Source organism: Saimiri boliviensis, chromosome 7 (assembly GCF_048565385.1).
Source record: "Saimiri boliviensis isolate mSaiBol1 chromosome 7, mSaiBol1.pri, whole genome shotgun sequence".
Taxonomy (NCBI): Eukaryota; Metazoa; Chordata; class Mammalia; order Primates; family Cebidae; genus Saimiri; species Saimiri boliviensis.
The window spans coordinates 59,655,830-59,673,214 of record NC_133455.1 but is presented as its reverse complement, the minus strand read 5'-3'; the positions used below and the strand labels follow the sequence as shown (position 1 = coordinate 59,673,214).

The window sequence follows — 17,385 nt, the reverse complement described above, 5'->3', positions numbered from 1 at the left end:
TTTTCCTATGAATATCTTTGCATTCCTAGAAATATTAACCATATAGATCAGAATTCATTTGCTCATACAAATATTCTGAATCATCATAGAAATACGTGGTTTTATTTCTAAACTGCCTGACTTTTTAAAATTGCCTTTATTAGGTAAATAGATGTTCTTTACGCTTCTGAAAATTTTAAATATTATATGACAATCTTGAAAGAAATATCACCAGCAATGTTGCTATCAGAGGGACTTTATTTGTTGCCTTTGAAAACAGTGAGTATGAACATGGTTTGGTTTTTCTTCCTTCTGTTTTACCTCTAGTAAAAGGATTTCTTTAAAAGGTAGTTGGCATGCTTTTAGGTCCCTTTGCCTTTTTTGGGGGGTGGGGCTTGTAGACAAATACACACCTTTACAGCGTTCAGAGCAGTAGACCCTGCTTACTTTACCCTGAGGCCCAACAATATTTGTTTTTTTGTTGAGGGTGATGCTTTGTGACTGTAACTAATTGCGTTTACAACTCTTGTCAAAGAAGACCAAACCATTTGGCCTTGTGATTGATTTTGGTGTAGTAAAAAGAGCATGGACTTCGAAGTGAGAAAATCTGATTAGGTCTTGCCCTGTTATTTCCTAAATATATAACTATAAATGAGACACTTTTTTGAGATTTAGTTGCCTCATCTGTAAAATGGGAAGAGCTGTCATGCATTTCTTATCCATAGCTGTTAATTACAAGCCAGAATATGCTTGTTCTTATACAGATCTAAAAGATAATGAAATAAAAGAGGTACTGGATTCAAGTCTGTGATATCAGTCCTTTTCTTCAACTGATGGTTTATACCATTTTATAGACCATTTTCTGTATTCTATGTCCTTTTTTCTTAAAAACTACAATTTACTCCTTCCTGTAACCTACTTTCCTCAACAACTACATATGCTAGCATCACTTCATCTCTTCCTCTATCTCCATGTATTCTTGCTGTACTTATAAAACTGAGGTTTTAATATTTATTATTAATTGCTATATGTCTTATTCAATCTTGTACCTTTCAAAATACCAGGAGACAGAGACAACTAGCACAAACTTTCCTTCCTAAGCATCCCTCCTCGTTTGGAGCATGGTCATGCCTGGAGGAAAGTAAGAAACATAAGGATGACAGCAGTAATGGCGATGATAGCTCCCACGCTTCTCTCTGTTGCAAGCCCTCTATGTACTATATATCTCAGTATGTTACATAATGTAATATAGAACATAATAAATTTTAATCTTCTTTTTTGTAAGAAATGGAGGCTCAGGTAGGTTAAACAGCTTGTCCATGGACATATAGCTGGTAAGTGGCAGAGTAACAGATTGATACCAATGTCAGTGTTTTCAAACAGCGCCTGCCTGTGCTGATGTATAGGCCCCAGTTCCAGAAGGTGGTTGGGATGGCTTGTTCTACTTGCCTAGGTTTTGATCTTCTAGGTACTGAACTCCCTTCCAGAATTGCTTATGGAAAATGAGGCTTGATAGAACAAATAGGGCTACAGATATATTCTAAAGATTAAAACTGGGAGTGTTTTTGTGATATGTGAATGGATATTAACAAATAACTTGATACTCCAGTTGAGAGAGGACATGGCAAAACTCACAACCTTCCTAGTGGTTTTGGCTTAGCAAGGGAGAAAACATTCATTTAAAAATTCCACAAGTGCAATTACTCTGAAAGACAGGTTCATGGTCAATGTTACTATGAGTGTCTATAATAAAGGAATCCAAACATAGCCAGGTAGAACTAGCCAGTTGCCTGCAATTGACTGTGAACGTGAAGGAAAAACTGTAGCAAAAATCTTTACATGTGTTTGTGTTTCTGTCATATACACTTTATTCAACACATGGGAGAGCTAGAGAAAAAGGTTAGAAAAAATTCTAAGCGTCTTCGGGTTTCACAGATAAAATACTTCATAAGCTGGAACAAATTCTTAGATAAGAATAAAGCTCTGGGAAGTAAGCATCCTGCTTGTGATAATCAGATGTGATGAAGAAACAAATGAGGTTAACAACAATGAAAATATTGGATGTCCCACAGGCTAAAACAGAATCATATGTTGGTCTGCAAAATTAGTTCTGCCATGTTACAAAAGTTTAAATTACAAAATATCCAGAACTAAAAGTGTTCTGTATCACAAATGGTGTAGAAACTATTTCTTTACTGGATCCATGGAAAATTCTGATTGGATATTCCAGCAGTTGCAAGAGAGCAGATTCCTTTTAACATACAGAGATGTGCTCAACTGGCAGCCATAATAGAGAAGGCAGTACAATGCCTAGAAAGATTCATGGAGAAGTTATGAAAGAGGAATTCGTTGCATCTCTCCTGTCCTGTCCTGTCCTATCATATTGATTTTGCCTCTTCATTGTCTCTGGAGTTTCTGATCCTCTCTTCATCTTCATCACTACCAACTGGTCCAAGCTACTACTATCTCTCAGCTGGACTATGGCAACATCGTTGTAATTGGTTTCCATTCTTGCTGTCTTTCCAATTCATTCTCTAAATTAGATCCTCCTTTGCTGAAGCCCATCAATATCTTTCCATTGCACTTAAATAACTAACACTTAAGATAGCCATATATTTAGGTCCATTCTGGACATGCGTTTTCTCCCAGGTTTATCTTGCATCTTCTTTATTCTGTTTATCCTAGCTATTGCTGTGGACTCACTATTCTCTTTTATATCCTAGAGTTTTGCACATGTGCTTCCCCCTACTCATTTGCTTATCAGCTTAACTCATTCTTTTCTGCAGATGTTGACTCAGGGAAGTTTTCTCTGATCTTCCTGACTAGGTCAGATTATTTTAGTATAGACTCTTGTTGTAACATTGACCATGAGCCTGGCTTTCAGAGTAATTGCACCTTTGCGTGACTTTTACATGAATGTTTGTCTCCTCTTCTTAGTCGTAATAGGGTTGTTGTCAGTTTTTTTCTCATTTTTGTAAACTCCAGAATTCAGTAGATGTTTGTTAAGCTTAAATTGAATGATTGACTGAGTGAATCAGCTTATCAGCTTTGGAATTTGTTGAGGGGAAAAAAAAAGATTTGGCCAGCATTTTCTTAATTGTGTCTGTTTACCTACTTAGAATATTATGGATGCGGATAGAAACACGTTGTTGATCACCAGGATGCCTTCTCTATCAATGTGTGAATTCTTGTGTAGATCACCTGGCCTTGTCATTTAAAAATGTTGAACAGAGTCATTTATTAGAAACCCATCTGAGTGGTATGTCGAAGTGGTGCTGGCTGGCAATCACTAGTATTTCTAGTTTAGCTCTGATTCCCACTTCCCCATTTTTATATAAAATAAACTTTTTCAAGATGAAGACAGTTACTTTTCTGTTGATAATACTTTTGAATATATGTTTAATATATAATCTAGTAATTATAAATTTATAGATCTGGGCGAGGCAGTTTGTGGGGCACTTTATCAATTTCTGTGTTGTTCTGAGTTACTAGAAAAATGTCCACAAAGTTTAGTGTTCATTACATAGATTTCCTTTGAACACTGATTCTTATCAAATGCTTATTGGTGCTCTATTATGACGTTTTTGAGGGTTTTCTGTGTAGTTTTATAAATGATTGCTAAGAATTCTATTAACTATGGCCTTTTAACAGTGATAAATAGTTCCTCTGAGAATCTTGCAGAAAATTACACTGGGCAGCCTGTTTTAAAGATCAAATTATAATGACTTTGAAATTGAGATGAAGTACTTGTCTCTGAGAAAATTTGACAGAATCTGTACCTCTTCTGTGCTTTTTTTTTCTTTTAAAAAAGCAGTACTTGTTTCTGCTTCTTTTCTTTAAGAAATTACCCAGTGAAACCATAGATACAATTATTTAATTTTTCCAGTTTGGAAATAGGATTTGTTTTTCACCCACACTTGTAGATTTGTGCTGTAGACATAGGAAAATGGAATATAAATTAAATTTTATTTAAAATGTATTGATCAGATTAAAAATACGTTGACATTCAAAATTATGTTCACAAAAATGACCTAGCAAGGCAGTGAGCAGAAAGAGCAAACAGTCAGGAGTTTTGTAAAACAAAACTGAAGTATTTAATTTGTGATCACTCATTCATTTATTCATATGGAAGCATTTGTAGTGGTTTAATACCCAGAATATACAAGAAGCTCATGGAAACTAGAAAGGAATATATAGGAAATACGGAAGAAAAGTGGTTGAAGGATATAAATGGGCAATTTATAGAAGAGGCCATTTGAATGAAAAAGGAAAGTAAAAAATATAATAAAAGATAATGATAGCTAACATTTATTAAGCATATTCTTGTCACAGATTTTGTTCTTGGTGGCTAATTTTTTAATGACTTAATTCATCACAGGAGAAGTACTAGTCATTCCTATGTTACAAAGGAAGTGAAAGATTCATCTACCTGGGATCCAAACAAAACTGCTTTGAGTCACAGAGCAGTTAATATACTCATGACTACTTGGATATAAATGGAAATCTGTTTAAGAACCTCTTACATGTATATGGACACTCATCTCACTAATTATTAGAAAAATATATATTTATATAATAACAAAATAATACCTTACCATAATCAAATTTGCAAAAATGGGAAATTTTGATAATTACAAATGCCGGGGAGAATGTAGAGGTAAGGGGAGACCTTTTCTACTATTGATGGGTATGTAAAGTGGTGTGGTCATTTCAGAGAGCTTCTTGTAGATCTTATGGAAACTGGGTATGCTAATCCTGATGTCAGGGCAGTTCAACTCTTGGGCATGTGCTTGAGAGAAACTCTCAATATGATGCACATGGAGATGTGCACTTGTATGCTTATTACATCAAGTTGGGATGTGGTGAAATGGATCCTTGTTATATTCATAGGATAGTATACTATGGAATACTCAAAGGAAATTCACTGGATTTTACATGTAGAAATGTGATAGATCTCAAAATTAGTCAAATGAACAAATAATAAAAGTAAAGAAGAAAATGACATTATAATGTAATACCATTTATTTAAAAAATCTAAAATACAAAATACAGTATGTTTTTCTGGTTATTCTTACATGTATAAACAGATACGATTGATGAATAGAAAGTATAGAAGAGTAGTTACTAATAAGGAGAGAACAATGGTCTTGGGAATCGGGAATAAAAGGGAAAACAATAGTAAGAATAAAAATCCAAAACAGAAGAGGAAACTTTCACAGACCACTGGTAAAAGTATAGCATAGCATGATCTTAATGTGGGCAAAAATTTGGCTTTATTTATTGCTGTATCCTGAGTTCCTAAATGGATGCCTAGGGCATAGCAGGTGTTCTAGTAAGTAAAATGGGAATGAAAAATGAATGTATAAATTAAGAATGATGAACTCAAATATGAGATCCAAACAAAACTAGTGTCTGATGACCTTTCCCAATTTTTAATTTTATATAATAATTTTAAAAAATAATTTTTAACAATTTTATAATATGTATATAAAATACATACCTATTTTCTCATTTTATATATACATAATATATATTATAGATAATATATAATATGCATATACATAGTTATCTGTGTGTGTGTTTGTGTGTGTGTGTGTGTAGACACTAGGTCAGTTGTCTAGTTGTAAGTACAAAAGTGAATCAGATACATTCTTTGCCCAGAGGTGCTGTAATCTATTTGGGGAGACTGAGTGAAAAACTGTTAATCATGCCAAATATGATAAGTGCTATGAGATAGGAATCTCAAGAGTAGAGTGGAAGCACAGAGGAAGAATTAATAAATGCTTATTCATTTCTTAATTGTCATTTTGACAATATTTATTGAGTTCCTGCTTTGTGTCAATTCCTCTTCTAGATGTGGTGAATACAGGGTGGGACTTCTTAGTCTCCTGGGGAGAATAATCTTATTCAAATAATCACACAACAAAAAGGAAGGTGCAAAATTGCTACTGTGCCAAGTATTTCTTATGAAAAATTATGGAAAAATAATGAAACAAAAGCCTTGATCTACATTTGGATTCCAAGGATGGTTTCTCTGAAATAGGGGTGAGAAATTTGAAGGCTAGTAAAAGTTAATTCAGAAGTGGTTGGGGTCTGTGGAGAGTTGTAGTTGGAGAAGATGTTCAAGATTAAACAAACAGTGTATCCACTGCTGGTTAGACTGATCATGCAAACCTTGTAGGCCCTTTTCCTTAAAGCAAATAAAGGTTTTAAGATGGAGGCTACATGAAACAATTGCCTTCTAAAAAGAACCTTCAAAACCCAAAAGGACAACCTAGGCAATACCATTCTGCACATAAAAAATAGCAGGCCAGGTGCAGTGGCTCATGCCTGTAATTCCAGCACTTTGGGAGTCTGAGGCAGATGGATCATGAGGTCAGGAGTTTGAGACCACCCTGACCAATGTAGTGAAACCCCGCCTCTACTAAAAGTACAAAAACTAGCTGGGTGTGGTGGCACACACCTGTAATCCTGGCTACTCAGGAGGCTGAGACAGGAGAATCACTTGAACCCAGGAAGCGGAGGTTGCAGTGAACCAAGATTGCACCACTGCACTCCAGCCTGGGTGACAGACCGATGCTCCATTGCAAAAAAGAAAAAAAGAACTGGCAGAGATTTCATGACAAAGACACCAAAAACAATCACAACAAAAGCAAAAATTGACAAATAGAAACTTATTAAACTTAAGAGCTTCTGTACAGTAAAAGAAACTATCAACAGAGTAAACAGACAACCTACAGAATGGGAGAAAATATTTGCAAACTATGCATCTGACAAAAGTCTAATATCCGGTATCTTTAAGGAACTTAAATTTACAGGAGAAAACAACCCATTAAAAAGAGGACAAAGGACATGAACAGAGACTTTTCAAAGGAAGGCATACATGTGGCCAAGAAGCATATGGAAATAAGCTCAATGTAGTTGGTCATTAGAGAAATGCAAACCAAAACCAAAATGAGAATACCATTTCACACCAGCCAGAATGGCTATTATTCAAAAGTCAAAAAATAATGTGTGGTGAGGTTTAAGAGAAAAGGGAATGCTTATACAGTGTTGATGGAGTAAGCAGCTATTGTGGAGAACAGTGTGACAATTCCCCAAAGAGCTAAAAACAGAATTCCCATTCAATCCAGCAATCTCATTACTGGGTGTATACCCAAAGTTATGTAAGTCGTTCTACCATAAAGACACATGTACGGGAATGTTCCTTGCAGCACTGTTTCCAATAAGAAAGACCTGGGATCAATCTAAATGCCCATCAGTGGTAGACTGGATAAAGAGAATGTAGTACATACTCACTATGGAATATTACACAGCCATAAAAAAGAATGAGATTATGTCCTTTGCAGGAACATGTTTGGAGCTGGAGGCCATCATTCTTAGAAAACTAATTCAGGAACAGAAAACCAAATGCCACATGTTCTCACTTGAAAGTGGGAGCTAAATGACAAAAAAACATGAACACAAAGAGGTGAGTAACAGACACTGAGTTTACTGAGGGTGGAGGGTGGGAGAAAGGAGAGGAGAAAAATAACTAATGGGTACTAGGCTTAATACCTGGCTGACAAAATAATCTGTATTACAGACCCCTGTTACATGAGTTTACCTATATAATAAGCCTGCACATGTATCCCTGAACTTAAAAGTTTTTAAAAAATCTGGCTACATTGTGAAAAGTGGATGTAGGCAGGAAGAAATGGATGTTGGAGGTTATGAGGTTTACAGCAGTCTGTGTGAAAGATGAAGTCATTTGACTAGGATGGTAGTGGATGCAGAGAAAAATGATGGATTAAAAATTTCTTAAAGAAGTCAAATTAAAAGGGCTTGGTGATGGATTGGATTTGGGGTGGTTTGGTGAAGGAGAGGGTCAGAGCAAGAATGACCTGAGCAGGATAAGTAAAAACAAAGCCACATTTAGAAATATCATGGCGAAACTATGAAACACCAAGAACAAAGAGAAAACCTACCAGTCATCCAGCGATCATTTTGTTAGGTAGATAATAACATTGTGGTTATATAAGAAAATATCTTTATTTTTTGGAAATGCATATAATATGGATAAAATGACATAATATCTGTGATTTCCTTTAGACAATTAAGCAAAACAGATGAAGCATATTCTTGATAGTTGTTGAATCTGTCTTCAGTTCTCTCTGCTTTTAGGTATACTTAAAACTTTTAGGTATACTTAAAAAACCTTTTTTTTTAATATGTTTAAATAAAGCAACCAGATAGAACCCAAAGCAATTTACAGATACAATTCTATTCCCATCAAACTACCAACAATGTTCTTCACAGAACTAGAAAATATTATTTTAAAATTCATATGGAACCAAAAAAGGAGACTGAGTAGCCAAGGCAATCCTAAGCAATACCTATTACTTACAAAATTCACCAAATACTAGTCCACAAAAAGAAATACTTAAGAAATACCAGGATCTTCTGACTTGTTCATTCTATATATTTGCTACTTTGTAAATTTTGACCTACATATATTCATTTCCCTTTACCCCAACACTGGTAACTCTGTTTTATTTTCTATCTCTATATATTTAATTTTTTAAATTCCACATATAAGTGATATTAGGCAATATTTTTCTTTCTGTGTCTGGCTTACTTAACGTAATGTTCTCTAGGTCCATCCATGTTGTGGCAAATGGCAGGTTCTTCTCCCTTTTAAAAACTGAATAATATTTCATTGTATATACGAGCCACAGTTTCTTTATGCATTCATCCATTGATGGACACCAAGGTTGTTTCCATGTCTTGGCTATTGTGAGTAGTGCTGCAATGACCACTAGAGTGTAAATCTTACTTGGTATTCCTCTAAACAAGTGGATTATAGTTTCTCTTGTCAAAAGGGAAAAATAGGTAACTGTGAAATGATGACTATGTTACTTTATTCTGCTATAGTTACTACTTTACTATAGTAATGATGTACATTATGTATAGCTTAAATATACACAATAAAATGTATTTTCACAAAAATAAATACCAAGAATCAGTAACAAAGAGACCATGCTTTTGGCAATAAAGTTAGATCTCAATACTAAAAAGATAACTGAAAAATTACAACATTAGAAAGTTAAACTTCTAAATAATTTATGAATCAAATGGAAAGTTATGAAATATTTAAAAATTAATGAAAAGTAAGAACACTGCTGATTAAATTTTGTGGAATGCAACTAAAACAGTACTTAGGAGGGATGTATAGGATATAGTGTAAAAGATCACTGTAAAGATACAGTTTAAAAGGTCTTTGTTAAAACATGAATGATTTAAAATTATCAGGTGATCACTTTATTGAAGAGTTTAGGGAAATAGCAGAATACATTTGACTCTTGAATATGGGTTTGAACTGCACAGCTTTCCTTATACATGAATTTTCTTCTGCCTCTCCCACCCCTGAGACAGCAAGATCCACCCCTCCTCTTTCTTCTCCTCAGTTTACTCAGCAGGAAGACAATGTGTCTGAAAGAACTTCATGATGATCTACTTCCACTAAATAAATAGTAAATGTATTTTCTATCCTTCATGATTTTATTAATAACATTTTCTTTTGTCTACCTTGCTTTATTGTAAGAATACAATGTAGAATATACTGGACATACAACATTAGTGTAAATCAACTGTGTTATCAGTGAGGTGGTTGACAATAGGCTATTCGTAGTTAAGTTTTGGGATAACTAAAAGTTATACATGGGTTTTTTATTGTGTGTGGCCAGCACCCCTAACCACCACATTGCTCAGGGATCAACTGTACAGTGAAATCAGAGAGAAAATAATTGAGATAAGATTAGACATTAATGAAATAAAAGCTAAAGGAATACTAGAAAGGCTCAGCTGAGCCAAAAGAGAATTATTTGAAAAGACAAGACCTACCTCTGACAATCTTAATGGAAAAAGAGAAAAGGTACAAATATTGTTAGAACTGAATGTAATTATAGATAAGGGAGAGATTTTAGAAATAGAGAGTATTATGAAGAATTTCCTACTCATGCTTATAAAACTTAGATGAAATGCGTAATTTTAAAGACAACTGTAAGTAATCAAGAACCTTAAAGATACTGAATCAGTTGTCAAAACTCACTACCATCTCCTCTACAAAAAAGAACCACCAAGTTCTTACAATTTTATAGGTATGTTTAGGTATGTTTAACCAACACTTTAGGAAAAGTTAAATTTTATCTTAAACAAAAGAAGAGAGCTTCCTAACATGACTAAGTACATGTACTTTACTCCCACCTCCCCAGGAAAGCAAACAATTTGACACTAGAAAACTTATTACTACTACCTTGTGACCAGTTCAGATCACACACACACACACACACACACACACACACACACACACACAAAACAACATATCTGAATGGAGGTGAAGAAACTCTTAGAAAAATCCAACACTATTCATGATACAATTCTTGACAAACAATGATTGAAGGGAACTTCCTTATCTTGCCAGCAAGAATTGTAGTTGATAGTGAAACAGTAAAAGCATTTTGAATAAAGCCAGAAATATGATAAGGGTAGCATCTTCCGTGGTTCCTATTTGACATTGTTCTAGAAATCCTGACTGAGACAAGCAAATACAAAACAACATAGAAAAACTATTTGAATTAATTGAGAAAGTTGACTTGTTTCAAAGTCACTTTAGAAAAATCAATAGATAGCTAATATCAGAAACAATAGATTAGAAATATGATTTTTCAAATCCCATTTACAGTAACAACAAACCATAAGGTATCTAAAAGCAAATCTAATAGAAGTTGTGCAAGGCTTATACACAGGAAATTGTAAAAGTTAGAAATGGGTCAAAGACTGAAATAAGAGATCTTATTCAAGGGGATAAATGCTAAGATCTACTATTTTAAAGGTATCAAGTCGTTATGTAAATCCAGTGCAATGCTAGCAACATTTACAGTAAGATTTTGTGTACAAGTGTGGAAAATTATCCTAAAATTCATAGAAAATAATGACATTTTGAAAAAGAATAAGGAGAGGGTTTTGGTCTTATGAAGCTTTGGGATTTATTGCTTGGTTTTAGTGATTACAGAATCTGGTATTGGCACCGTGAGAGACTGACTAGCCATTAGGAAACTATGAAGAGCCCAGTATATATGAGAACTCGATATGTGCAAGAAGGGCATTATAAGTCAGTGGGAAAGGCAAGATCATTCAATAAATAGTACTGAGACAATTGATTATCCACACAGAAAAAGTAAAATGAGATCCCTATGTAATACATTCCACATGAATGGAAGCCCTGACTTTGAAAAACAAAAGTCTTAAACTTTTAGACGAAAACAAACGTTTGACCTCGAGGGCAATGAATGATTTCTTTAAAAAGACCCAGAAAGTACAAACCCTAAAGAGAACATTTTGATGTCTGACTACTTCCAAAGTAAAAATTTCTGTTTGATCAAGGCCGTAATGTACAAGACTGTCATAGACTGGGAGAAGATTTTTGCAAATTGCACATTGACAAATGATTACCATCCAGGATATACAAGAATTTCTACAAATCCTAAGAAAAAGATAAATGATCCAGTGGTAGAATAGACAGGTAAAATAGGCAGTTTGCAGAACAAGGCAGTTTGCAGAAGAGAAAAAATTAAGAGCTAATAAACATACAAAGTGATGCCCGACCTTACCATAATCAGAAATATGCAAATTACAACTAACAATGGAAGACTATTTCATACCTATTGTTTAACAAAAATCTCAAAATAGAATTTTGGTGAAGATGTGAGGAAGCAGGGCTTGTACTGGAAAGATGTAAATTGGTACAACCCTTTTGAAGAGAAATAGGTAATAGCAAGTAAAGCTGAGTAAAAGGCAAATATAAAATGCATTGAAAATATACTGTACAGTTGATAGTGGAAGCCGATACTTCATGGCCATGGGTAATTATAGAGCAGAGGGAATGGGAATAAGATGAAAGGAGTGTGTTGTAGTTATAATATTTTACATATTTTTTAAATTTAATTTAACGTTCTGGGGTACATGTGCAGGTTTCTTACATAGGTAAACGTGTGCCATGGTGGTGGTTTGCTGCACTTATCAACCCATCACCTAGGTATTAAACCCTGTATGCGTTAGCTATTTATCCTGATGCTCTCCCTTCCCCGATCCCCACCACAAGCCCTATTGTGTGTTGTTCCCTTCCTGTGTCCATATGTTCTCATTGTTCGCCTCCCACTTATAAGTGAGAACATGCAGTGTTTGGTTTTCTGTACTTGCACTAGTTTGCTGAGGATAATTTGTGTATATTACTGTCTGTTTCTCCTTTTACTTCTTTGTTAATTCTTCTGTGGAATTGCTCTCTAAAGCTCTTTTTTTGTCTGTCCTTCAGACCTTTTAGAAGAACATTAATTTTACCATTTTAAAAAAATTCCATAGAATTTATTCATGTGTTTTGTTAAAATTATATGCTTTGGAGGTAAAAGTTCAGATATTTTAACAAAATTGATGTGTCAAACTGAATAAAAGATCAGATTTTGTACTCTGACATGCATTATCTATAAATGCCAATAGTAATATTTCATAGAGTTGTTGGAAAGACACAATAAAGTGTAAAAGATAAAAAATATCCAAAGCATATGTGGAAAATATCAACATTAAATCTGTTTGAGGTATAAGAGCAATGTTATATTATTCTTTGTACTTCTCTATATGAGTAGGTGTTTTATAATTTATTTAGTAAAAGAGTTGAATGAAAAGGTATGAGAATTGATACAGTCAAGATTTTAAGGACATGGATAAGTGGCTGTTCTTGGAATTCATTCCCCTCAGAAACCTGTATCAGTGTTACGTCCTCACTTTATATTTTTCCTCAAGTATCTTCTGAGTGATGCTTTCCTTGGCATTGGACATGTCTTAATTCCCTTATCCGCTTTATTTTTATGTTGAAAACTTAGTAATTAACATTCTATAAATTGTATTTATTTGGCTATTACCTCTCTTTCCTATGAGAATGTAAGCTTTCCACAGTAGAATTTCTACTCGTTTGGTTCACTCTATGTCTTCAGCACCTAGGAGAAGTTCTGGGACAGGGTAGCCTCTTAATAAATATTTGTAAAATGAATGAACAGCAAATGAATCTGAAGGTTCTTACTCTGGAGGACAGAGGGATGCCTGGATCATTAAAAGATGCAGGAGAGATAATCGGTGAAGACAGAATGCTGTGCTTGAACTGCCTGGTGTTGATTTAGAGGGGAAGATGGTATATGTCAAAGTGAGGTCAGCAGGCAGCTGGAAATCAAGGAATCAAAGGACTGATGGGCCAAACTGAGTTGATACTGAATTCAACTCAGCATTCGGCCCCTGTATTTACAAATAGACGAACTTGGCTGTCAGTCTTGCTGAAGAAGTTTGATCAGGCATAAAATAGATAGCTTAATAAGGAAATTCTTTAAATTTATTCTCTCACTTTAAAAACAAACAAACCAACAACCACAAAGTGCAATTCCGTTTGCTACAAAAGAGGTACTCTATTTCAGAGGGATTAAATGCTACCGTTTTATCTGTGGGCTGTGACAGAATTAAACAACTTTTTCTGATTCCCAAACATTGGATCTGACTTATCTGTTGTTTATTGCTTATGTGCAGCAGAAAGATTAGTCATTAGAGTTAAAAATAATAACAGCCGTGTTGACTGTATTTTTATTGAATACTCTGATGTTGAAATAGATTTAAGAAAACATGATACATATTTTTTCCTGTTAGGCTTTTGCTAAATATTTCTTTCAAGCTTTGAGGTTTGCTTGTTGTGGGGCTAAATGAACAAAACCTTCTTCAGGTGACTCTAATCCAGTGGTTCTTCAACTTTAGAATATATATGATTCAACTGTGAGTTTGTTCAATGCAGGGTCCCACCTGGGAGAAAGGATTCAGAACTTGTGGTGTGGTGGGGGCCCAGGAATCTGAGTTTCAAACAATGACCTTTGGTGATTCTGATGCAAATATTGGGGGACAACATTTGGAGAAAAAGCACTATAGATGAGTTTAACTTTTTAAAATTATTTCATTTTTCTGTGTACCATTTACATGTATTAATGTATTGCAAGTTTGGTAATAATACAGGTGAGTAATACAGGTGTACTAAAGTTAGCAGTTTGAAAGCTGTAAAGAATTATACCTACAATAAAGAGAGGAGCACAAAAATGAACACACGCTGTGTTCCCACAGGAAGTTGAAAATCTAATATGAAGCAGTGAATTAACTGGCAAGAAGATAAGAAGGTGTAATATATTAGTTTCCTATTTTAGCTGTAATAAACTTTGCAATTCAGTGGCTTAATGCAACACAAATTTATTATCTTACTGTTCTGGAGATTAGAAATCCACTCTGAGTTTTATGGTGCTAAAGCAAGGACTGTGCAGGGCTGGCCCTGTGGAGGTTCTATAGGGTGGTCTTTCCAGCTTCTAATGCTTCATGCGTTGCCTTCCCTGGCCTGTGGCTCCTTTCTCCATCTTTGCATCTTCTCGTTTCTCTCGGCTTCTGCCATTATATTGCCTTCTCCTCTTCTGTGGTCCAAAATCTTTCTCCCTCCCTCTTATAATGACATTTCCAAAGTGTGATTACACTTCAGAACTACTTGGATAATCCAGGATAATCTCCAGTAATCCAGAAATCTCTTAATCACACTTGCAAAGTCCCTTTTGCTGTAGAAGGTAACATTAAGATGTAGCTATCTTTGGGGGTCATCATTTAGCCCACCACATATTTAGAAAAATGTGACAATATCAGTGTGAATATAGCAAAATCCTGCCCTTCCAAAGAAGTCCCTGTAACTTAAACTTGTGAATTCCACAGCGTAGTAAGTAATGTGAAGTGATTTACAAGAAGAGACTGTACAGTTTGCCACAGTGCTAATTTCCTTGCCTGAAGCAAAATGCAGTTGGAAGATGTAATCAATCTATTATAGCAACATTTTAGAACTAGAGTGGACAAGGACCTTCAAAGTTTATTGCCATTTTATGGGAGTCAGAAACATGTTGTCAATCCCTATTGGGTGCAAGGCATTGTATTAGACATCGTAAGGAGTGAAAAGGAAAGACAGACCCAATGATTAAGAAACTTAAAGTCCTGTAGAAAGATGAGCCAAACACACTTTAAGTATAAGGAGCCTACACACCTATTAAATAAGGGCCACAGGGCCCAGGAAGAACCACGTAGTATGTAGCAAACCTGTTTCAGAATTCTTAAGTGTTTTTCTTAATGAATTTTTAGTAAAATTCTATAAAGAGGGAAAGGGGAAGTATAAGCAGGGATAGGCCATTAGAGCAACTTGATTAATGACAATACTCTGGATTTACCTTATAACAGTGTTTGCTATAGTGCAAAATTTAGTATAAGGCTGATTTTTGACCTCAGTAAGGAAGTCTAAATAATTGTTCTCAAAATACCTATTATATCTATTATATGTATCTGTGGTACAGATTCTTGGTGAGATTTACCAAAAGGCTCTGATATTTCTGTCTGCAAAGTGTTTGTTTTAGACTGATAGGTTTTGAGGTAGTTGTGGTTTTCATATTATCATGTATCTCATTCTTAGCACTGAGATTTTATTCCCCATCCATCACCAATTGTACATTCTCCTCCTCCTCGGAATGAGCTCCTTGACTATGGTGATGGAGAGTGCCTATTACTGACTGTTCTTGCTAAAAAAAAATCACAGAACAAATTCCTCACCTGTAATATTATGCTTTTCTACTCACTGGCCTTGTCTCGATGCCTCTTAGGTTCTGTTGCCTAAATAATCTCCCTTGTTGTTTTCAATCATGTCACTCTGCCTCAACTCCTCAACACTGCAGTGGCTCTCAGCTCCTCAAATCCATGTCTAGTCTTCATAAGAGAGGTCGAGACCTCCGCCACATGCTACTGTGGGGCCAGTGCCTTCTCCTTCCTCCGTCCAGCCTCCTCTTTATGTTTTTTTGGCTCCTGAATGTGAATCTTGGCATGAGTTCTCTGTTCTGTTAGACTATCATGTATATTTATTTCATTTTTGCTTAGAAAAAAAGTTATCTTCTGAATGTAAATAAGACTAATACTCCTGGGTTTTTAGTTTCTTGTTTACAACAACATCCTTTCCTCTTTGTATCAACCTGCTCCTTTTTCCCTGAATTGTTCTGTTTTCCAGATTTGTAGGACGAACCCCCAAATCAAGTTATACTCACATAGGTGAATTAATTCATCTTTACTGGCTGCAATTTAGTGCATTGTAGTTTTGAAATTATTTAAGAAAGGGACTAGTTTTTCAGTAGGCAAAAGGAAAAGTAAATATATTGTTACTAGTGGTATTTTAAAGCTGTGAAATAATTACTGTGTCTTCCAAAGTTTCTAATGTACTCTTGCAGTGTAAAATTTTCGCAGAGAATAACTCTGGCAAGTCAAAGGTTTATTTAGCTTAAAGTACCAAATTACAAATGTCAAATTAGAGAAAATGTTATATAAGTCTTTAACAGGTGCACTACTGTTGTAAATGTTTTTTCTTTTTCTTGAGTGTGTGGTGTAACTATACACTGTTTCACATAATTATGTAACAGTTACCACAACTCATTTTTAAACAACAAATAATTAATACAGTCTGGAAGAAAGGCTTTAGACAGAGAGATTTAGTTTCACTCCCTTGAAAGAGAATCAATGACTAGAAAATATTTTCAAATTCCTAACAAAATCAGAATTTATTGCTAACTCTGGGTAGTTTATGATGATAAACTTAAAAAGTCTGTAAGGTACATTAAATTATTAGAAGATAGTCCCTAAATTTATTTAGTAGAAGATTTCACAACATTTCTGACAACTGAATATATCTTCTTATATTTTTTGCATTATATTGCAATTATCTATGTATTTTTACCTTTCAAAAATTTTAGTATAATGAAAGGTAGAACTTTATATGTAAGAATTTGAATAGTTGCTCATCTTTACTTTCATGGGACTCTGACGTTGTTCCGCATAGCCAACATCATCTCTTTAGAGAAAACTTTTCTGAAGAGCTCATGTAAATTAGGTCCACTTTGTTATTTTAAATTGTAGGACCATGTTATTGTGTCTCCCCTAGTGGATTTCAAGCTTCTTGAAAGAAGGGAGCTTTTGTCTTTTGCTTACCTTTGGACACTCAGCATGTGAATAGTGACCTGACTCTTAATAGACCGTTATTAAGTATTAACTGAACAAATAAAGTCTCATCGATGAAATCCTTTAAAAGTCTTTGATGTTCTTTTTCTAAATGGCACAGCTATGAGACATAATTCAAATCTATCTGAAGTTCTCTTCCATTTTGACACCTTCCCCAAGAATATTCTACCCTCATAGTGTTGAATATCTGGCACCAGCACTCTGTTTCCTACCCTTGCGTACACAGCCAGCATTCCACGGATTGCAGCACTTTTTTCTGCCAAG

The 17,385-nt window shown here is 34.8% G+C and overlaps 1 protein-coding gene and 1 long non-coding RNA gene across 2 annotated transcripts in view; both read left to right on the top strand.

Annotated features, from left to right (window-relative positions):
* Nucleotides 1-16,763, top strand: part of LOC141585102 (uncharacterized) — a 28,665-nt gene extending 11,902 nt beyond the window's left edge. Inside the window, exons 2-3 of the long non-coding RNA XR_012518411.1 lie at nt 144-258; nt 7,329-16,763. This is a non-coding gene — a long non-coding RNA (uncharacterized LOC141585102). The remainder of the gene's footprint in view (nt 1-143; nt 259-7,328) is intronic.
* TRHDE (thyrotropin releasing hormone degrading enzyme) overlaps nt 1-17,385 on the top strand; it is a 406,810-nt gene that overhangs the window by 86,538 nt on the left and 302,887 nt on the right. The window lies entirely within an intron of this gene.